We start from the raw sequence: 25238 nt of genomic DNA, 5'->3' as shown, positions 1-25238 counted from the left end.
TAATTTGATTATATTATTTAATTTTATAATTTACTTATATAATTCTGGGCATTCAATCATGGTGAACTTTCCAGAATATATACTATATATACATATACTGCTTTTGTTTCTGGGACAGTTTACACACCACCTGAAGTTATCAGTTAACCCATTCCTTAATTCATTCATACATGCATGCATCTGTCCATTCATATATTAATTTGAAAACTGTTTATTCAGTACTTGCTTTTTGTTAGCTTTACTAGAAGCACAGAATGGAATGAGAAGCTTCGAATAGAATGATGAAAAAATTATATATATATATATATATATATATATATATGACGAAAATTAGAAGGATCCTGAAAAATAGGCATACACTTGAATTCCTCTGTGTTATATTCTGATATGGAAGAAATAATAGGATACATGTGAATTGCTTGGTACATGAAACACCTTCTTGAATAATCTGGTATAATAACTGTATTGTCAAGTTACTATATTTATATGTGACTCATATTTATGTTATATTCTATTAATTTAGGGACAATCACTTTTCTCTTTGACCTATTTTATAGTTGAGATATAATTGACATGTAACACTATATTAGTTTTAGGTATACAGCATAATGATTCAATACACGTATATATTGCAAAATAAATTTAGATGCTGCTAAATAATATTACCAAATTCCCAGGTACAATTACTCATTTTTAAGAATGCCTCATACTGTAAAAGTATACATATTAATAATTTCTTTTAAAAGATTTATATTTGTACATATATTTACACATAAATTATGTGGCAATCTCTAAATTAAAACTGTAAGAACCTTTGCAGTTGCTGTACCCTAGAATATTATTTTCCTGGATATCAGCATGGTTATCAGCATGATTCACCTCCTTATCTCCTTCATATTGCTCCACTACCTTATCTGAGAGACATTTCCTGATTAGGCTATTGAAAGGTGGTGCTTCTCTTACATGCTTTATTTTCCTTCATAATGCTTATCTCCTTCTAAAATATTTTATATTTATTTTTTCTATCTTGCTGCCAGTTTTGTTTACTGCAGCATCCTTCTAATCTAGAATAGATGTAGTATACACTTGATAAATCTTTGTCAAATTTTATGCTTCTGTGCTGATCGAGCCCCATTCTTTCTTTCCTTGTGATTCACCTGTTCTGTAGAGCACACCTTTGTTTCTCCTTTTTCGATAAATATTGCTGTATTTTTCCCTGGTTTGATGAGTAGAAAAAGTAAAATACTTTCTCTGTGTTATTAGAAATTTTAAAGTACAAGTTATGTCTCCTTTCTTAAATGATTGAATCTTGTATGTAAATTATGGCAGAGATGTTTTCAGTCTTTTTTTTGAATGCTTATTTCAGAATCCCTGAATACTTACATTGTATTTTGAATGGATATGTTTGTTATTTGACTAACTAGCTAATATAATATATAACTTACTTTCAGGTTGTAATATGATTGAACTAATGGTCAATAGTATATGGTTTCAAGTATCACCAAAAGGAAATTCTTTGTTATAAAATCCTGAAGGTTCAGCTGATCCTGTAACAAACTTTTAACACACTAAGTTCCCATATTAACTTTTTTACCACTATCATATTTTAAAGTATTATTTCTATAGCTTTTTGTAGTGACGATTTAACAGGTGCCGGCCTTTGTTTCAAACAGTGAAACAAACATGGCCTTGGGCAACCTTTTAATGATTTCAGATTTAAAATGAAGTTTCTACCCATGGTATTCATTATACCTTTTAAAACTAACCAATACTTTCCTAATGCCATTATTCAATCTCCTACCTCACACAATTCTGCTTACCTCTAATTACTTCAAAACTTGACTGAGATTGAGGTCTACATTTTAATATATGAGTTGGAAAATCAATAAAAGATCTAGAATGATATTTACCCTATTAAGGTACATAACATTATTAAGGATATAAAAGGGAATTGTTTGGCCAGAATGCATTTCACTGTGCTTGCTGCCTCATTGCTGTAATACAATACTCGCTGGATTTAGGAGCCCACTGGAAAACCTTCCTATCACTGTTGCACCAAAAAACAACCTCCAGCTTTTTAGAAAATTAGATTTGTCAATACTATTGGGTTGTGTGGCTGAATACACAGTAGATGAGGGTGAAAGATTATAAATTAAGCCCTTAAAGTCCTTTTTATTTATTTATTATTTAAGACTATGATGTGTTTGCCTTCCCCGAATGTGCTCTGAATGTGCTATTGTTTCATTATTTATAAATGGCTTGTGAGATACTAAGTTCACTATTTTAACTTTTCTTGTTAGCATGCATTAGAATGCCATTTCATTGTTTTCCTGTGTAGAATTTTGGGAGCATTCTTACTGTAAGAAAGAACTCACAAATTCATATTTAAAATAAAATCGATTATGTTGGAGATGAAAACATCTCACATGGCACAAGATGTGTATTCACTGTATGAATAGAGGAAAGTTGTGAGGCATATGTTTTAAAGTTGTATTTCCTCCAATTTAGGAATATGTATTTTAATGGAGTGGTATTTAAGATTATATTGTTTGTTTTATATATATGGATAATGCATCACAGGTTTATTAAATGACATCATATAAGTCAAACAGCTAAGAAGATATCTGATTAAATAAGTAGAGCATGACTTCTAGTTCTGTGAATTTCTACAGGCATGTTAATTTTTATATCTATGTTTCTCAGTGAAAATACCCACAATTATTGCATAGTTATATTCAGTATTTTAGAATTTTATATAAAAAATAAAAAAGCATTATGGGTATATGAATATATGTATACCTAGATGAATGTATAGATGCTACTGGTGAATATATATGTGTGTTTATGGACACACATGACACAATTGAGAGAATTCTCAGGAAATGGAATGTTCTACTAAACCTAAATTATTAAATATAGCTTAGCCAGTACTTTTGGAAAATTTTACTTTATCTATATTGATCTCAGTGCTTACTAAAGAATGTATTTTTGCTGTTATTTTAATGGTTAAATATGTATTTTTTTGTTACTTGATTATCTCTTTTAAACTAATTTTTAATAACCTAAATTTGTTGGTTCAAGCTATAATTACATATAATAGAAATATTACACTAAAATGCTAAATATGAGCATGAAATTGATAAGTTAATTGCTTAATCATTTTATTGTTTCTATATCTGATTTAATATTATCCATAGTATACTTGCATATCTATCAGTCTGTTATCTATATCCCAATTGCCATATTTAATGGTTTACAGAAGGATAAACCCAACGAATAATATTTATTTAATAAACATATATTTTAACCAATCAATATAATTTAGAAGGATATGAATCTCAATTCATAATCCATAAATTCAAGCATACCAAAAAGTTAAATTTTGATAGTTTATGTGTCATTTAAAGTATGATTCTGAACTCACAGTCTGGTGGAATAGTAAGAAATTAAGTAACAGTCATTATCAAGTCTAAGTCCATCACCTCAGATATGCATTGCATAAGGCTTCTCCAGTCATTAGATATTTGTTCATGACGGTTATTACTGGGATGCACATGATTCATTTAATCGGGTGTCTTTTGTTTCAGTAGTTCTGTTACTTTTAGGAAATGACTGAGAATAAGTATATTCAATAATTGGAGCTCTCGGGTCTTGAATCCAGTCTTTGCTGGTGCATCACAGATATCTTTTCTGAGATCTTGCCACATCCCACACGCCCAAGGAGCAATAAGGAAATATGCTTGGTGTCTTAGCTTGGGCTGCCATGACAAAATTTCATAAACTAGGTAGCCTGAACAAAATAAATTTATTATTTCACAGTTCTGGAGGCTGCTAGTCCAAGATCAGTGTGCCAGCATTGTTGGAATCTGGTGAGAGCTCTCTTTGTGGCTTACAGATGGCTGTCTTCTTGCTGTGTCTTCACATGGCAGAAAGAGAGTAAGAACAAGCTCTCTAAAGTCTCTTCTTACATGGGTATCAGTCCCATCCTGAGGGCCTCACCTTTATGACCTCATCTAAACCTAATTACCTCCCAGTTTTCTATTTCCAATACCATCACATTGAAGGGTAGAGTCGAGAAAACAGATTCTAAAATCATGGGCATGAGTGTATTTTGTTATGAAGAAAAAAAAAGTTCCTTTCGAGAAAATGAATTTAGTTCATTGATTCTAACTTGTCTGCCATCTCTTGAATTCCAAGTATAGAAATGAGAATAATGAAAACGGTAAGAGATGACCTTGCAATTGATGAATCAATTGACTCCATACTGGAACTATGCACCTGGTGATAGCAAGATGTCTTAATGTTTGTTACAGAGAAACAGAAGTTCAGATGAGGTGTTACATTCATGCCCTCAGAATTCTCAGAAAGGTAATATAATGTGAGGTGCTCTAATACAATAACTGTGATTGTTAGAGTAGTATTTAGCATTTTCTAGTGCAACTTATAATTATAAAGAATATAGTATGATATGATGTATAGTATATAGAAATACAAAAAAGGTATAAAAGTTATTAATTTCCAAGCAATATTGAGTCCAAATCTTCAGTTCTTTCTAATATCATAGAAATATGGATTCCACCATTATTATTTACCATTATAAATCATGGATTCACAACTTGTGAATTATAGTACCAAACTGCCTTCTAGTTATTGTCTTCCTGGTTTAAGCTTCAACAGAATGGAAAATAGTTCTCTTTTTCTGTTTCCCCTTCTCATAGGTAATCTTAGGATTACAGAAACAGCCCACTGAAGCATTTCTTCTTATATACACTACCTCTTTCTCCAAGTAACTACCACACTGTTCTCATTCAGTTTGATCATCTCAGCTGATTGTAAAAATAATGATATATATTCATACTAATTTGTTCTCACTAAATAGAAGTTTGGAATAATTGAATGCCATTTTACTTGAATCCTCCATGATAGTTATCACTTAAAAGAGGACATCTTAAACACTACAGAACAAGTTTCTAAAAGTGACACGTCCAGCAGCATGACTGCAATACCAATAATTTTAAGAAGGACCGAAGTTCTGTGAATTCCCTCACACTGTGATTGGACAGTCTTTTTCTCTCATGGGTTGTCCCAATCACTGCAGTCTTGAACTGCACCACATGTCCACAGCAGTCTGTTCACCTCTCAAATTCCCTCCTGCTCTCTACTCTTTTTAGGGATTGACACAGGAACTCCCTCTCCCCATCCAAAATCTACCCTTGCTGTGTCTGTGTTATTGACGCTTTCTTCTCAACTGCTAAAAGGGAGGAATGTTTCCTCTCCTGTCAAAGTCAACTTGTCCACAAATGCTTCTCCCATTTTACATTCTCAGCAGTTTCACCTTTTCAGACATCCTCTCACTGGTGCTATAAGCTCCTCATGTCTGCAGTATTTTTGCCAGTAGGCTAGAAACATATCTTAACTCCTACAATTTTTGAAAGAAAACCAAACAAAATGAAACCTCTTTTGATCCCCACATTCCTCTATGGCAGAGGTTCCACTTCATTTATTCCCTTCATATCTAAACTTCTTAAAAGATAGACCTGTACATGCTGTTTCCATTTCCTGTGCCGCCCATTCATGTTGCAACCCCCATGAACTCTTGCTCATACTTCCATCACTCTATCAAGTGTGGAGTGATTCCAAGGCACCCAATCACCTCTGTTCAGCTGTTCAGACTTAAATTTAGGTATCAGAGCATCCCTTAACTGAACTAACCACTTTCTCAAGAAATTACTCTTTTTCATGGCTTGCTCCCACTCTTTAGAGGTTTTTCAACCACAGTCCAAACTCCTGTATACTTCTACTCTTCCACACTCTAATTGGTGCTATTCTCTAGGATTCTATCCTGACCATTTCTCTCTCTTTTCCTTCTCTCTCTAGGGGATTTAGGCAACTTTGAATGTGATATATGTGCCAATGATTCCCAGATAGTGACCTTTATTTGAGATAGATGGAGATATATAGCATCTACCTACTTCACATATGTACTTCTCTGTGTTGCAGGTATCTCAGCTTAAAGCATGCAAACTCTTTGGCATGTCTGATCTTAATTCCATGTTTTCACTTTCAGTGTCATTAGCATCCAACCACTTGCTAACCTCTGCCAATCAACAAACCCCCCAAAAGATAACCTCCTTAACCAGTTTCTATCATCTCACATTTTAAAAGCCAATTTGAAAAATGCCCATAATTAGTCATTTTAAATACATATGGTACTTTAATTATGCATTGCTTCTTCCCTTTGCTAGTGTCTACTCTAATAGGGACAGATAGTGCTCATATCTATGTAATAGTTCACCTCTCACTACCCTATCAGTCAGGGTAGTTGGAGCATGTTTGAGCCACGCCCTACTTTAATTTGTCTGATTTCATTAAAGGGAGTTTTTTCAATCACCAAGAAATGGAATTTCTCAAAGGATTTCACAAACTCTGAATGGAATTCCATTTTACCTTTTGTCTACTTGCCAAAATTTTATTTTTATTTTAAGATACACTTCAACCCCCTCACAAGTTAGGTGCCTAATTTTGAATTCCAATTCTACCGGCCTCTGTGTATGTGATCTTTGGCAAGTTACACAGTCTTTGTGGCTCCATTTTCTTGTCTGTAGAAAAGAGACAGTATCTTATAAGGAAACAACATACAAGTATTGCTTTTGGGTTTATTTATGTGAAACACTCAGAAAAATCCCTGGTGCATAGTAACCACTCAGTGAATGCTATGCTACTACTTATACTCTTCCTTCTCCTCCTTGTCCTCATTTTCATTTATAATAATAGGATAATACATACCATTATTACACTACTTAACTCACTTAAGAAGAGTGGGTGTCTTATTTATCTTTGTATTCTCAGGTACTAGTTATTCATGGTTTCTGTAAGACTACCACAAAGTTAGTGACTTAAACAACACAAATTTTGTATCCTACAGTTCTGTAAATGGGAAGTTCAACACAGAAACACTGGGCTAAAATCAAGATGTCAGTAGGACTGCGTTCCTTACTAGAGGCTCCATGGAAGAATCTGTTTCTTTCCCTTTTCCGTCTGAAGCTGCTCACAGTCATTGACTTGGGCGCCCCCTGTTTCATCAAAGTCAGAAATGTTGACTTTTTTTTTCTTCTTTCATTTTTCCCTCTCACTACAATCAGGAAAAGTTCTGTGTTCTCTAGCACTCATGTGGGTAGATTGGATCCACCTGGATAATCTAGACTAATCTTCCCATTTCAAAGTCCTCAGCGTTTATCACATTTGTCAATTCCCTTTGGTTCTGGAGATTGAGACACTGATATCTTTGGGAATCCATTATACTGACTACCATACCTATTTTCTAGTATACCCACTAACATGTTGAGTCATAGGTATCATATAGAATCATATGATGGGTGAAGAAATTTACTAATAGAAATTCCTTAAATTTTTGCCACAAATCCTTTTATTCTTAACAATATTGCAATTAAAAGTTATTCTTGGGCTTCCCTGGTGGCGCAGTGGTTGGGAGTCCGCCTGCTGATGCAGGGGACGCGGGTTCGTTCCCCAGTCCGGGAGGGTCCCACGTGCCGCGGAGCAGCTGGGCCTGTGAGCCATGGCCACTGAGCCTGTGTGTCCAGAGCCTGTGCTCTGCAGCGGGAGAGGCCACAACAGTGAGAGGCCCGCGTACCACAAAAAAAAAAAAAAAAAAAAAAGTTATTCTTGAAATTTATTTGTACTCTTTACAGTAGATTAATACTTTGGATATAATGCAATTTTAAATGTCATGTATTTCTTTTTTATGTGCATAAACAATGTCTTAAGAGGTGGCATTTAGTTCAAAAGAATTTGCATTACTGAGAATGGGTAAAATAATGACCTTTAAATATTAAATTGTCACTAATATACATTAATATTCAAAGATGTTCACAAACTCCGAATGGAATTCCAAATTTATCCTCCGTGACTAGTATTTTCTAATAGGAAGCCATCTGGAAGCCATTATGTTGGAGAGTAGGAAAGTCATAGCAGTTCAAAATGTTCTCGCACTATAACAATAAGTTTTCTTAGGGGATGTTAGGATTATAGTGTTCGGCTCTTTGGGAAGTCATATAAGTGTTATTTTCAGTTCATTAACACCTCTCCCTTATTTGCTGTTAGGGTTGCTTTATTGTGACTGCTACTGAGAAAGGGGTCGATTATATGGGAAGAGTGTATCTATACTAATGGAGATAAGAAGAAGGATGGAGATAGATTAATACACTAAAATAGACAAAGCTATGTATATATATGTAGTAGGGAAATTGTGAAAGGATAAGAATAAAACTTGATAGATTCTATAACCAGTAGCAAAAATAATGATAGCTTTTTGCCTGTTCTACACTCCTCTTAAACTTTCTAAGCATTCATGTGAAAAATAAGCAGTTTCCAGACACTGAAAAAGATTTCTCTTTCCAAGTCTTAGAAACGTATTGCTCTTTGTAAGTACATTCATTATTCTTTAATTTTATTGAAATTTAAATGTTTCTGACACATTGAACCTAGGTTGACATTTTCTGCTATTTTAAAAAGAAATGTAAAAGTAATTCATGAATGCAATCTAACTATAAAAGATTCAGGAAATACATAATTATATAGAACAAAAGTTTTAAGTCTTTTATGACCCTGGTCTGTCACATTTCTAATTCCCCCACAGAAATAAACATGACTGAGACTTCAATAGGTGTATGTACACACACACACAAACACACATGAACACACACATATTACACAAATATTTCATTTTAATAGAGTTTGGATCTCATCATACTTTTATATAGTTTTTTTTTTCTTTTCTGTGTATCCACATAATAGATTTTCCCTCTCAGCCCATGTAGGTGTTATTTTTTCTTTAATGACTGACATGGTGTTCATAGTACATAAATAACATACTTTTTTATTTAAATTTTTAAAATTTTTATTTTATATTGGAGTATAGTTGATTAACAATGATGTGTTAGTTATAGGTGTAAAGCATAGTGATTCAGTTATACCTATACAAGTATCCTTTCTTTGGGATTGACATGTACACACTACTATATTTGAAATAGATAACCAACAAGGATCTACTGTATAGCACAGGGAACTCGGCTCAATATTTTATAGTAATTTAAATGGGAAAAAAATCTGAAAAAGAAACTACTTGTATGGGTATAACTGAATCACTTTGCTGTACACCTGTAACTAGCACATCATTGTTAATCAACTATACTCTAACATAAAAAAAATTATAATTTAAATTAAAAAATTTAAAAAAATATACTTTTTTTCCTACTCCTCTTTTAAGGAATATTTGTTTCCAGTTGATTGCCATTTCACATTATGGTGTAATAATCACATTTTGCACACATATTTTGATGCATAGATGTGGTTATTCTTTGAGGATAGATTCCTTGCAAAGGGTTACTGTCAAATATGATTCTCAGTTTCTACATAATTCTAGGCGACAATGGTGTTTCATTTCCACAGTGAGTACTATTCTGCCATAGTTCTTCAATAATTACTATTTCTTTTTAGTATTTCATATGACTTTAATGCTAATTTCCCTCTATTTAAAAATTACTAAATATTTGTATTCTATTACCAGAAATGAATATGTTTTACAAACCAGTGTTACAGTGGCATACTTTCACTTAAAGTTGAAGCAATCATCAGTTATCCTCCCTTACTCTCTTCATTTATTTATTTAGCAGTTACTTATTGAATATCTACTATGTGCCAGCCTGGGGATAGAGATGTAAACAAAGCAGATAAAAGTCTTGTTCTCATAGAGGTTACATTCTAGAGGGAAAGAGACATTCAACTAAAAAAAATAAGAAAAAGACTGCATGTAGTGTGTCATATGGTGAAAGAACTACAAAAAGTTTTTTTTTTTTTTAATCAGAAAAGGAATACAGTATATGGAGTCTCGATGTGTAAGAGGAAGGTATGTTGCAATTTTAAACATAGAAGTAAGGAAACGTTAATTTAGTGGGTGGGATTTAACTTTTTTTAAAAAACTGAGGGAATCATGCACATATATGTAAGAAAGCTTTCCAGATTAAGCACCTGAGGCGGGAATATGCCTGCTATGTTTGAAGATCATCAGGGCTGCTGGTGTGACAGCAAAGAGAAGTAAGTAGTGAGATTAAATAGGCAATGGGGTAGGATGATGTACATCCTATTAGACAAAGATGAGAACTTGAGTTCTCATCTAATTATGAATCATGTGGGGAGCCAAACTCTTGAAGGATATTGAGTAGGTGAGTGACAGCATAAATCACATGTTTAAAAGATGCAGGCATTTGTATTGAAAAAAGACCATAAAAATTAAATTACAAGTAATGAGAACAAACTTAGCTTATTGTGTTTTCCTATGTGTGACATGATGACAGCTATTTTCAAAATGTTAACTAAACACATGATGATAAATATTCAGATTCTAGATATATGGTAAAAGTAGAGCTGTACAAATTTGTTGATACGTTAAAGGAAGCTTTGGAAAAAAAACGGAGAAATTCCAGGATAATTTCTCAGTGTTTTAGAATGAGCAAATGGAAAAATGGAATTGCCATTTACTAAGTGGGAAAGGGAGAATTTGTGCAGTGGAGGAAGGGAGAAATAGAGATTGGTGATCACTATATAAATATATATTTATATATTTCTGAGCACATTACTTTTGAGTTGTCTGTTAGAAGGGGAAATGTTAAGGATGCTATACATTTAAGTCATGAGTTCAGAGTATTGTCGGGTGATATACATTTGTGAAATAGATGATATTTAAATCAATGAAACTGGGTAGGTGTGAATAAAGAAGAGTACCAAGGATTGAACTGGAGCTTCCCAGCATTCAGTTGTTCGGTTGCTGAGTAGGAATAAGCAAGGAAATCTGAGGAGGAGCCAATAAAGTAGAAAGAAAAAGCAGGAGACTGCTTCAAGCCAAGTGACAAAAGCATTTCTAGGAGAAATCAAATACATATGAAAGATCCAATAGGGTGAGGAGAAAGAATTAAAGACTGGGTTGAAGACATGAAAGCCACTGCCGAATTTGCAAGAATAGTTTAGGTGGAGTTTAGGGTGTGAAATCCTGATGAAGATCGGAGAAATAACATCATGCTTCTATGTTGATAGGAATCATCCACTAGAGAGGAGGAATATAATAATACAAGAGAGAGGAGAGAATTATGAAGACTTTGAGTAGGGAAGATGTGATCCATTGCTTGGCTACTCAAAGCATGACTCATAGACAAGCAGCTTTGGCACCACCTAAGAATTGGGTAGAAATGCAGACTCTCAGATTTTACCTGGGCATACTGAATCAGAATCTTCATTCTAACAAGATTTCGGGCGGTTCATGGCATTTAAAAGGTTATTAAAGTGAGTTTCCTGTTAAGGATACAGGGTGCATGGACATCTCTCATATATCGCATTTTGCTAAATCAGACAATGGTGAATTATTTGATAGTATTTTAATCATGGCACTTAAGTAAATTATTCTAACATCAGTCCACAAATTAATTTTGTTTAGATACATTATGAAAGGGAAAATGAAGAGAAATGTTAACTATTATGAAGTTTTTGGAGTTGTTTTGTCTTACAGAACTAACACGTTTTTCTCTCTTCTTGGAGAATTCTTTTATTACAGTGCATTTACTCAGAGATGACTTCCCAAGCCCTCCTCCATCCTATAGACCAGATTTATTTCAATAACCATAAGCATTTCACCTTAGCTGCATTAATCAAGAGTAGGGTGGCAAAGGTTGGGAACTAAAAGATCATGGGGTACCCTGGCATTCCTTTGTATGAGAACTTCGACATTTCTTCAAACTGGCTGTAATCATAAACTTTTATTTTGTATATTGGTGGAAAACTTTGCTGAAAATTTATACAGACATAGATTTACTTACTAAGCCAATTCTATATGTTGAAACAAGGTTAAGAGTACAGGTGGCAAAACATTTATCACTTTTGTGTACCCTTGTTCTTTTTCCAGTAATTTTCTTTCTTTTGTGATCTTCCAAATTTAATAACTTTTTACAGGGCACATTAAAGAGCATAAATTTAGATGGTTAACTTAATAATATTTCTGAGTAGCAAACAATAAATACATGCATTTATTCAATTTTTTCTCATTTAAAATAATATTCAATTTACATTAATGGAAAAAATTCTTAAAAAGTTTCAAAGTACCTCTTTGAATCCTAATTGCATATAGTTACAATTATAGAAAAAAAATTGCCAGTTTAAGTTGGGTGAAATATGATAATTTTTTGAGCCATCATCAAAATGAATAACAGACACCTTTCAGAAAGATAAAAAAATTATACTACCAATTGTTGATGGGAATTTGGAGCAAATTTAACTTTTATATATTGCTAATAGGATTTCAAAATTATATAGCCTTATAAAATTAAATATTAACCACCTGATCCGTTAATAATCCTAATCCAAGGTATTTATCCAAGAGAAATAAAAACACATGTCCTCACAAAGACTGTTGTGTGAATGTTTATGAAAGCTTTGTCCATAATCATTAAATATAGAATATAACCCAAATGTCCATCAAATGGTGAATGGGTAAACAAATTATGATACATTGGTACAACAGAATAAGAAAAATTAATGATTACATGCAACAAAATAGAGGTATCTCAAAAGCATAATGCTAAGTGAAATAAGTCAGACCAAAGGGACTATAACTTGAATGATCCCATTTATATGCTCTTGTGGAAAAGGCAAAACTAAAAACACAGGAATCACATTAGTGATCCTAGGGAATAGGGGTGGAGGGAAGGGAGTTGATAACACAGATGAGCAAGCGAACTTTTATGTGTGTGTATTTGTGTGTGTGTGTATACATCAAATGTATATGTGTGTGTGTGTTTATACTGAATGTATATAAATATATATATAAATGAAACAAATATACAGCTAAATGGAATATATTTTACTGTGTTTAAATTATACCTCAAAAATATCTGACTTTTGGAAAAGGAAAAATCCAATTATAAATTCTTACAGACTACTACTCTATTTCACTTTGAAAAAATGCTGACTCTAAGCTTTAAGGTAACGTATCTACATATTATCCCTACAAAGGTGTTCAAAAGAGATAAATTTGACCAGAAAGAAGTTTTTGTTATTTTCCTGCACAAACTCCCCACTACTACCTGTGTTTCTCACAGTGTTCCTGAGATTTGACTGTCAGTGGAAATGAGACAAATTATATTTTATAAGTTTAGTTCAGTGGTGTTTCATGGAATCTTATATTTCTTCAAGTAACTTCCCGTAGGGCTGGCTTGGCTTCTTCATTAGTTTTAATAATAATTTAAAAACATAATGTATGTAGGTGCTTAGCTGACTGCGTAAGAGGTCTTGTCAGAACTTAATAAATATTAACTATTGTTCTTATCACTAATGTATTCTAATAATTAATTGCACAATCAATTATTTGCACAATCTAACATGTATACAGAATATAAGCTTTGTGAGAGGAGGCACCATGGTTTATTCATGACTGCCTATATTCAGAGTCCAGCATGGTGCTTTGCAAAAATGATATTAGTAAATATTTCTTGAATAAATAACTATGAATAAATAAGGTCACAAACAAAGAAGCATAAAATAACAATAGTGTTAAATAAATTTAAATGGGATAATAGAAAAGAGACTAAGCCTTAAACCCTTATTTTGTATTTGAGCCTCATGGGGGGAAAAAACAAAACAAAAAAAAACAAAGATAAAAACTAGAAAGGGATGGAGAAGAAAACTACTAACTTTAAGTATGTACTATAAAAAATATTTTTTAAATTACTATCCAATAACCCACATTATTATCAGCCATAAGACATTTATACTTTTCATAAACGAAAGACACTGTGTTCATTTCAAAGATTAAAATAATCCTTGAACCAGTATATTCAAGTTGTCCTTTTATTAGCACTGAGAGTCTCTGGGGCCTCAAGGTTCATTTTTTCAAGTGAGATTCTCTTCCCTTAGCTCCTTTTTCTGAGACGGCATCCCTGTATGATGTGGGGAAGGCTGTACCTCACACAGACCTGCAGAAGATGTAAGAGCAGGTCTGTTGGCTTGATTTTCTCTGCTTCCTCATGACCCTTTTGTCCATCCGGTCACTCCTTGCCTGATTGGCATCTGTGTCTGAGGTCTGAAACTGTCCCTCAACTTGGTTAGCCCATTAATCTTCCCAGCTGTCTTGGCTTCACCCTGGCTCCTGTGGCTGAGTCCTGGTTGTTTCCATACCCTACCTCTCACTGTGGTGCACCTACCTTATCCTGCTGCAGTGAGTCCCATGCTACATTCACTAGCTCTCAACTCCACGTCCACGCACTCAAGGGACAAGCCTTGGGGTCCACTTCGTCTGACCCCAGTGTGTCCATAGTTTGATCTATATCTACACTATGGGCATGCACTGTGGAAGCCAGAGGGCAGCTGTTTTTTCCAGAATTTTAATGTGTAGGTGGGTATATGAGAGGTTTGAATTTTACTCCTGATTTGTCTAATCCCCTGAGCTGAAGCCCAAAGAGGAGAAAAAAGTGGGCCAGTTTGGCCCAATTTACACTCCTCCCTCTCTCTTTCCCTTTCGCTAATTTCCTCAACTCTCAGTCTCTCTAGAGGTTTCCTTTTTTGTTGTTGTATTTTTATTATTGTTGTTATTATTATTATTACTATTATTAATTTCACTGCCATGCATCTGATACTTATTTTGCTCATAAGGGGCAGAAATCATGGTTCCATCATCACAGGAAGAAGGTTATTTTCTCTAGATGGTAGGAGGAGTCTAGGAGATGTTTCCAGGCCTCAGTTCCTGGCACTTTAATGGAAGGAAAAAGGTCATAAAGTGATTTCAAATATCTTCCTTCAAGGCAACAATCTAAGTGAGGTTAATGGTTCCCCCAAAACTTCTATTCAGTGTGTTGGCAACTGAATATTGTCTCTTTATTTTCCTTTATAATCTTTTTATAGTGAACCATATTTTTAACTCCAAGCAAAGACATTTCTTACAATGCTTGGCGTAAAGGTCATATACTGTGAAGGAGATGGGGAGGGACATTTTTTTAAAAGTTCACAATTTTGCTTTACAGCATCTGCCATATTTTCTTCATAGCATTTATCATGTGCTACGTTATGATATTTGTTTATACATTTACTTTTTTTACTTTCTGTCTACCGCACTGGAATGCAGGCGCCATGAAATACACGTTTAACCCTGTTCATCACTGCATCCCCAATGCCTACAGTTGTGCCTGGCAAAGAACAAGTCATTAAGTTAAATTTTTAGAATCAATAAATAAATGGAGCATAGTAAATAGTTTTAGCAGCTTTTGACACAAATGACAAAAAACTGAAATGTTTCATTATATAAGAGAAGGTTTAAGAGACTGACAGCAGTTCTGGAATCTCAATATTAATTCTAATTGTGATTGTTTCTTAGTCCAGTGGCTCTGTCAAAACCATGGCTTAATTTACGTCATTCATTCTTTCTATTTTTGCCATTATCACTACTGAAATTTTCTCTGCACTATGCCTATGAACACTCATGTTTTCAAGAGGGACATAGTTTCTGCATGTTGCATTCTGTATACCTTTCATCTTCTCACACATTTTTTTCACTTTATATTTCTTACATTTGTAATGTTAAAAACAGACAGTTTGATTTGATTTATGCATTGCCATCTAGAATAGAAGTCTGGTCTAGGCTTGAACCCCACACTAGACCACGTCATACGTCATTAGCTTTCTTTTGATGGCTACATTGGGGTCTGGTATCAAACCGCAGTCCAAGTAGTAGGGCTGTGCAATACAAAACATGATAAAATATACTATATATATATAATATACATATATTATATATATTATATGTATATAATATAATTATATATTATATACATATAATCTTCCTGTAGTGCTAAGCAGAAGGAGAGCTTTCTAATAGTTATCATAAAAATTGTGGAACTTTCGAAATGAAAAGACAACCTACTGACTTGGAGAAAATATTTGCAAATGATGTGACCAATAAGAGGTTAATATCCAAAATATATAAATGCCTCATACAACTCAGTATTAAAAAAAGCCACAAATAACCCAATTCAAAAATGGGCAGAAGACCTGAATACACATTTTTTCCAAAGAGGTTACGCAGATGGCCAACAGGCATATGAAAAGATGTTCAACATTACTAAACACCAGAGAAATGCAAGTCAAAACCACGATGAGATATCACCTCATATCTTTCAGGATGGCTATAATGAAAAAGAACACAGTTAACAAATCTTGGCGAGGATGTGTAGAAAAGGGAACCTTAGTATACTGTTGTTGGGAATGTACGTTGGTACAGCCACTGTGGAAAAGAGTATCGAGATTTCTCATAAAACTAAAAACAGAACTGCCATATGACCCAGCAATTCCACTCCTGGGTATATAACCCCCGCCCAAAAAAATTGCAACCCTAATTTGAAAAGATACACACACCCTGATGTTCATAGCAGCATTATTTACAATTACCAAGATATGGAAACAACCTATGTGTCCATGAACAGATGAATGAATAAAGATGATGTGGGGTGTGTGTGTGTGTGTGTGTGTGTGTGTGTGTACACACACACACACACAATGGAATACTACTCAGCCATAAAAGTGAATGGAAATTTGCCATTTGCAGCACCATGGATGGAGTTAGAGTGTATTGTGCTAAGTGAAATAAGTCAGATAGAGAAAGACAAATTCTGTATAATACCACTTACATGTGGAATCTAAAAAATACAACAAACTAGTGAATATAACAAAAAAGAAACAGACTTACAGATACAGAGAACAAATTAGCAGTTACCAGTGGGGAGAGGGAAAGGGAGATGGACAATATAGTGGTAAGGGTTTAAGAGGTACAAACTATTATGTATAAAATAAACTACAAGGATATAATGTGCAACACAGAAAATATTGCCAATATTTTATAATAGCTATGAATGGAGTATAATCTTTAAAAATTGTGAATCACTATATTGTACACCTATAACATGTAATATTACACATTAATTATACTTCAATAAGAAAAGAAAAAAAAGAAAAAAATTGGGGGTTTTTATTTAATAAATTTTAAGAATTTCATTGAAGTTGTGAAAAAAGTTACTTATCCATTTATTAATGCAATGCATTATATTAGTAGAATTACTAATATTAAATTATCTTGACATTCTTAAAATAAACCTTAACCAAAGGTGAATTATTCTTTGAATATACCATTGAATTATTTTTGTTACTCTATTTTTTAATATATATGTGAATTTGTAAATGAGATTGTTCTTTGTGTTGCAAGAATCAGTCTACATAATCAAGATTAACTTGGTTTAAAAAAAAATCATGGCGGGCTTCCCTGGTGGTGCAGTGGTTGAGAGTCCGCCTGCCGATGCAGGGGACACGGGTTCGTGCCCCGGTCTGGGAAGATCCCACATGCCGTGGAGCGGCTGGGCCCGTGAGCCATGGCCGCTGAGCCTGCGCGTCCGGAGCCTGTGCTCCGCAGCGGGAGAGGCCACAAGAGTGAGAGGCCCACGTACCGCAAAAAAAAAAAAAAAAAAAAAAAAAAAATCACGGCTTTCCATTTTTTCTTCTGTCCTCAAACATATTCTAATGATAAAGTATCTGCTACTTAAAGGTTTAAAAGAACTCAGCAGTGAAACTCGCTGAAGACATCAACTTGTATGGAATAATTTTTGTCCACTGCTATTGATCTATTCAGATTAACTACTTATTATGAGATCATTTGGTATTTATTTTTTGAAGGGAAAAAGTGAAAAGCGACATGAGGGAAAATTTCATGATTTCCAGACCTAAACCCATTGAGTCAGTCTCACATGCAATGTATATTCTATCATACTCTGTAGAATTGCTGAAAGAATGCTGGAAGAAATTCAACATAGGTCAGAAGTGAGATTTGGGGAGATTTTTTGTGTTGTTTTTGTTTTTGATGTTTTATAGTTGTTGCTTTTGCTTTTTATTTCCTGCTCATTGTAATACAGGAAACATTCTTTAAACAAGACGAGATTGAGACCATCTGCAAAGAACTACATACTAAAGTGAATGTCTTAATCCTCATTTTTCTTTCAAAATAAAAATAATATTATCACAAAACAATTAGTGTTATGAGGTATTATAGTTCTGATATTTTATGAAGACTTCAATGCTATTTTTGAAATACCAACTACCAAGTTCCTTTCAATTTAAATATTTGGTATCGCTGCTTTGCAGAAGATCTTTACATTATTAATCTAACTATTGGTTTATCCTACAGTGCATTTTTGATTTCCAGAAACAGTATTGCAACACTTTGAGGAGGATAAGAGGTCTGCACATGAATTTGAGGAAGGTATTTTGAAATTCAGAGTGTATGCTAAACACAACCCCATATTTACCTACATGTTGGCAATGTAGAATATTGCTCATTTAGCTAGAACTAAACTAAAATACTGTTATGAGAAGCATCTTTGAAGCTTGGGTAACACAGATTTGGAGGAACACCTATATTCCTTTTTACATGTATATAATAATTATGTATTTCAACTCAACAAACTTTTAGGAAGTACATGTTTATAACAAGAATTCACTAGAATATAATATTTTGTCTTGTGCATATAAGGCATATATTTTTAGCTCCAAAACTGTGAAAGAGTCTTTGTTTCTTACAAGTTTGTGGAAATAAAAGCCCTTATGCACACTCAAATATATTGAATCTAAGAGAAAGATAATTATCAAAGGTAATATACACTACTATAAAACAATATTGAATGAAGTGAGTTGTATGTTTTCAACTTGTTTGCATTTAAAAAGCTCATGTGGTTTCATGCATGGACAAAAAAAATGTCTAGAACCTAAAAGTAATCCCTAAACACAGTATAATTTTTTTGTAAATTAAATAAATACTTTGCAGAAGTTAAAAGTATATTTTCAAAAAATTAAAACATGCATACACACAATTATAACTGAAATAGGCCTTTTATACATGTGAATTTATAATAAAGTATAAGGTTTTAAGTTTGAATTATTTATCTTGGGGATTCATAACTAGTTTACCAATGCAATTTGCATACAGTTGCAATTTACATATGACATTTAAAATATATTTTTATGTTTTCCAAGTACTATTCTGGCATAAGTTTTAAATAGCTATTTTAAGAATCAGAAAATTAATTTTTTTAATGGACTTTATTGTTCATAGAAGTTTTAGGGTCACAACAAAATTGAGTGGAAAGTACAGAGATTTCTCATATCTTTCCAAACACTTTAAGAATGAATTCTGTAAAAATTATGATTTTTAAAAAAATTTTAAACCTTTGTACTTTTTATGATAATGGGTTAATACAAATCAGGTCTTTTTTAAATTAACTGGTAGGAAATGTGCACTTAAGTGAACTAAATTGGTTTAACCTCCTGTAATATTTGGAAAACAGTTGTCTAGGTGAGAGGATACTACATTAAGAATAATGACATAGCATATAAGTTCTGTTCATTTGGGTGTGGTACAATAAACAGATGTCTAAGCAATGGAAATTCCCAAACTAGAAGCATCATTGTGATTTTCCTCTTTAAGTAATTATTTTAATTCCATTCTTGATCATTTCTGCTTAATATATGCACTTGACATATGGTCATTTTAAATGCAAATATTCTGTATCTGAAGAGCAACAGTCTCATACCTATTTTGGATATTGAGAAGCTACTAATGTGACTTGACAATAGACAAAATTAATTTGATTGTCTGAGCATAAATGTGCCTTGAATATCCATACATAAGTAAGTATTTGGAAAAAATAAATTTAAAAAGAGAGAATGCTTATTTTCCTTCCTCCTAGAGGAGAGGGAGGAGGGAAAAAACAAGGATCTGGCCATCTATGAAAAATGAACCAATTATACAACAACACTTCCAATGGCACACATTGATTCTTTAAGTTAGAGTCATTAATCAGGGAACTAATAAAAGAACTTCTCAAATCAAAAGCATAAAGAAAAATAGAAAAATGAGTATTTAAACCAGTTTCAATTTTAATTTGTTTAGATATAGCTGTTGGCCAGAAAACAGAGAAAACAAGGTTTTCAAGTTAAATTGTTTTTGCAATCTGGTTTTCTGATTTACTTTCAATAAAGGTATTAAGAAGTAAGTAAACTGGTGAATTTAATTCATTCTGCAGCTATTTATTATATAAGAAGAAAATATATTAATGCTATGATATCATATTTCTAAAGATTTCTTTCAATTATTTCATCAATGTCCATGAAAGAAAAATATAATAAATACTTACACACTAAGATAAAGCTTTCAAACAGAATATATTTACCTTTTGGTTGTTTTTAAAATATTGAATTTAAATTTGTTGAGGTAGGTGGGTTAGATAGTTCCAACATGAAATTAGTGCTTGATGTACTGAACAGAACTTTTAAATACTACCATTATGTTACTAACTGAAGAAACTTAACCTTAATCTTAGGTCTAAAGAATTAATGTTTTTTGATATAGTGTAATGAAGAAAAGACAAATCATTTAGAACTTAGACATGAGCTTACTGTGATTTACTAGAGCCCCAAGTGTCTATTTTAAACTTCCAGTTTTTTTCTCTGGCATATACGAGTCCTGGAAGTATGCAAAGAAATAATTGGAGTAATAATGGCTGAGAATTGTCTAAAATAAATGACACATAAGACTATAAATTAAGAAAGCTGAGAGAACTCTAAGCAAGACAAATACCCCCAGAAATGTGTATCTAAGCATATCATTTCCATATTCTAGAAAACTAAGGACAAAGAGACAATCTTGAAAGAAATCAGAGAAAGAAACACCTTACCTATAGAAGAACAAAAGATAAGGATTAAGGTAGATTTCATGTTTGACACAATGCAAGCAATTAGTGAGGAGGATGAAATCTTTTCAATGTTAAACAGTAAAACCTGTAGCTTGAAATTCTCTATCCAGTGATATCTCCTTCTAACGTGAATGAGAAATAAAAATTTTCTCAGACAAGCAAAAACAGAAAATGCATTGTTGGCAGATTCTTTCCTGTGAGAAATGTTTAAAAAAAAAAAAAATTCTTCATGAAAAGGGAAAATTATATGGGCCAGAAACTCAGATCAACATAAAGGGAGAGATTCAAAGAAGGGATAAAAGAAGGGAAAATGAAATCTTTTTTTGTCATTGTTGTTATTCTTAAGTGATCTAAAATACAACTGTTTATGTAAATTAATAGCAGTAACAATGTATTGGATGATTATAACATATACATAAATGAAATGAATAACAGCAATGACATATGGTATGGGAGGGAATAACTGGAAATATTCTGTTACAAGATAACTCCAATACCCACTAAATACTATAATGTTAAGAAAAATGAGGGAAAATAAAAAAGAAAGAACAAAAAATGCAATGAATGGAAAACAGTTACAACTGTGATGGATTAACTCAACTATGTCCATATCACATAAATGTAAATACTTCATATACAGCAATTTAAAAACAGAGATTGTCAGTAGATTTGAAAAACAGACTCAACTGTATATATTTATATCTATAAGAAGCCCACTTTATACATAAGTAGTCAGGTTACAACTAAAGGGATGGAGAAAGATATGCCATTCCGACACTAAAATCAAAAGAAAGCTGGAGTAGCTATATCAATTTCAGGCAAAGCAGACTTCAGAATAAAAAAAGTTATTAGGGATAAAGAGTGGCTTTATGTAATGATATGGAGGTCAGTTCTCCACAAAGACGTAACAATACTTAATGTATGTATGTCTAACAACAGAGAATCAAAATACACGAAGAATAATATGACCATAATGATAAACAGAGAGTCCAATATTACAGTTGGAGACTACAACACTTCTGTTTTATTAATTGATAGATCAAACAGAAAATAAGTAAGGACATAGTTGGCCTGAACAGCACTAATAATCAACTTGATCAAATTAAGATTTGTTCAATATTCTATTAGAAACAGCAAAATATATATTCTTCTTAAGCCTGTGTAAAACATTCACAAAGACAGAACACATTACAGGCTATAAAACACACATTAGCATTTTTAACTGAAATATTACAAAGCATATTTTCAAACTACAATGGAATTAAGTGAGAAATTAACAGTACAAAGAGAGAAAGAAAATCCCCAAATTTGAGGGAACTGCATAATATACCTCAAATTAACAAAAGGGACAAAGAAGCCTCAAGGGAAATTATAAATTATTTTGAACTAACTAAAAATAATAATACATCTTATCAAAAATTTTGTGATGCATCAAGAGCAATACTTAGAGGCAAACTACATGTGTATATTAGAAAATGAAAAATATCTAAAATCATTAATCTAAATGACCAGCTTAGCATACTAGAGAGAGAAAAACAATTTAAACTTAAAACAACCAGAAGAAAAATAAAATTCAGAGCAGAAATCAATGAAATTGAAAAAGCAGTTTCTCAACAGAGAAAATAATGAGCTAAATCTGAAATGGGGCTTCTCTGGTGGCACAGTGGTTGGGAGTCCACCTGCCGATGCAGGGGACGCAGGTTCGTACCTCGGTCCGGGAAGATCCCACATGCCGCGGAGCGGCTGGGCCCGTGAGCCATGGCCGCTGAGCCTGCGTGTCCGGAGCCTGTGCTCTGCAGCAAGGCCCACGTAAAAAAAAAAAAAAAAAAAAAGACAAAAAAAATAAATAAATATAAATCTGAAATGAAAGAGAGATAATCAGTACTGATTACATGGAAATTTTTTTTTAATGGTAATAAAGAAGCACTATGAACAATTCTATAAGCACATTTTTGATAACTTAGATTAAATGAACCAATCTCCTTTTAATTGAAGTATAGTTGACTTACAACATTATAATAGTTTCAAGTGTACAACATAGTGACTCAGTATTTTTATAGATTATGCACCATACAAAGTTATTACAGTATTATTGACTGTAGTCCCTGTGATGTAAATTATATCCTTGTGACTTATTTTATAACTGATAATTTGTACCTCTTAATCTTCTTCACTTATTTCATCCATCCCCTACCACATCCCATTTGGCAACCACTAGTTTGTTCAATGTATCTGTGAGTGTGTTTCTGTTTTGTTATATTTGTTCATTTGTTTTGTTTTTTAGATTCCACGTATAAGTGAAAATATACAGTATTTTTCTTTCTCTGTCTGACTTATTTCACTGAGCATAATACCCTCTATGTCCATCCATGTTGTCATGAGTGACAAGATTTAATTGTTTTTTTAATGACTACTATTCATTACATATATATTATATGTATTATATATCTTCTTTATCTATCTGTCTATACATGGACACAGGTGGCTTTCATAGCTTGACTATTATAAATAATGCTGCTGTGAACATTGGGGCACATATACCTTTTGGTTTAGTGTTTTCATTTTTTAAGGAACCTCCATACTATTCTCCATAGTGGTTGTACCAATTTACATTCCTTCCAACAGTGCAAGGGAGTTCATTTTCTCCACATCCTTGCCAATACTTGTTATTTATTGTTTTTTGACAATACTAATGCCGAGAGATGTGAGGTGATATCTCATTGTGGTTTTGACTTGCATTTCTCTGCTAATTAGCAATGTTGAGAATCTTTTCATGTGCCTGTTAGACCTGGCTTCAGGTCTTATATTTAAGACTTTATTTTTTAGTTTATTTTTGTGTATGGTGTAAGAAAGTGGTCTGTTTTCTTTCTTTTTTTTTTTTTTTTGCCTGTAGCTGTCCAGTTTTTCCAACACCATTTATTGAAAAGACTATGTTTTCACAATTATATATTCTTGCCTCCTTTGTCATAGATTAATTGACCATATAAGCATTGGTTTATTTTTGGGCTCTCTATTCTGTTCCATTGATATTGATATATATATCTGTTTTTGTGCCACTACCATACTATTTTGATGGCTATAGCTTTATAGTATAGTTTGAGGTCAGGAAGCATGATACTTTTAGCTTTGGTCTTCTTTCTTAAGATTGCTTTGGCTATTCAGGTTCTTTTATGAAACTAACCAACTCTTTAGTCGTGAAATTCTAAAATTTGCACAAGGAAAAAAAATAGGCTTTTATCTTTTTGTTTTTAATTGGGCCCTCCCTCCCTCCACCCCTCTGCTGAGCCCATGTCACCAGGGTCCCCATGCCAATGGTGGCAGCAGTGGCGGCTCTGGAGAAGAGCAAGCAGTGGCAGCAGCAGCAGCTGCATTGGTGGCACATACCTCCTCTGTAGTGTCCTTGCTCCTCTGGCCCCAGGGCAGAGCCTCTGCCGACTCTGCCTTGCAGACTCCGCCCCCACCCAGCCCCTCCCTCCTGCTCCAATAAGCCTTTATCTTTTAAAGGTATTGAAACAATAATTAATAATTTTCCAAAACACAAAGCACTAGTTCAAGATGGTTTCACTAATGGATTTCACTAAACATTTAAGGTAAAGTGAAACCAATTCTCCACAATGTTTTGCAAAACACAGAAGCAGAGGGAATATTTCCTTTAGTGGGTTGAGTGGTAGCTCCCAAAAAAGATTGAAATGTGATGTTATTTGGAAAAAGGGTCTTTGAAGATGTAGTTATTTTAAGGATCTAGAGGTTATATCATCTTGGGTTAAAGTGGACCTTAAGTCAAATGACAATGTCCTTAGAAGAGAAGAGAAAAAAAGGACTGAAACAAAGAAGCCATGTGAAAATGGATGCAGAATTCTGTAGCCTCAAGTCAAGACATCAACAAATTTATTCTGAAGTTCCTAGGGAAAGGCACAGGACCTAGAATAAATAACCCAATACTGTAACTAATGAACAAAGTTGTAGGACTCACACTACCCCATTTCAAAACTTACAGTAAAGATACAGTAATCCAGAATGAATAGTAATTGAATAGATAGATCAATGGAACAGAAGTGAAAGTCCAGAAATAGACCCACATAAATATAGTCAACTGATCTTTGACAAAAATGCAAAGGCAATACTTTGGAGAAAGAATATTCTTTTCAACAAATGTTATGGATCAATTAGACATCTATAAGCAAAACATCACCTAGATGAAGACCTTATACCTTTTGCAAAAATTAGTTCACAATGGAGCATAGACTTAAGTAAAAAACACAAAAGTATAAAACTTTTAGAAGAAAATATAGAAGAAAATCTAAGTGATGTCTTCTGGTGGTTGATTTTTAGATACAATGCCAAAAGAACAAGCCAAGAAAGAAAAAAATTTGATAAGCTGGACTCTATTAA

Source organism: Leucopleurus acutus (assembly GCF_964270905.1).
Source record: "Leucopleurus acutus genome assembly, chromosome: 4".
Classification (NCBI taxonomy): Eukaryota; Metazoa; Chordata; class Mammalia; order Artiodactyla; family Delphinidae; genus Leucopleurus; species Leucopleurus acutus.
The sequence above is the reverse complement of the archived record's forward strand: the minus strand, read 5'-3'. Positions refer to the sequence as shown.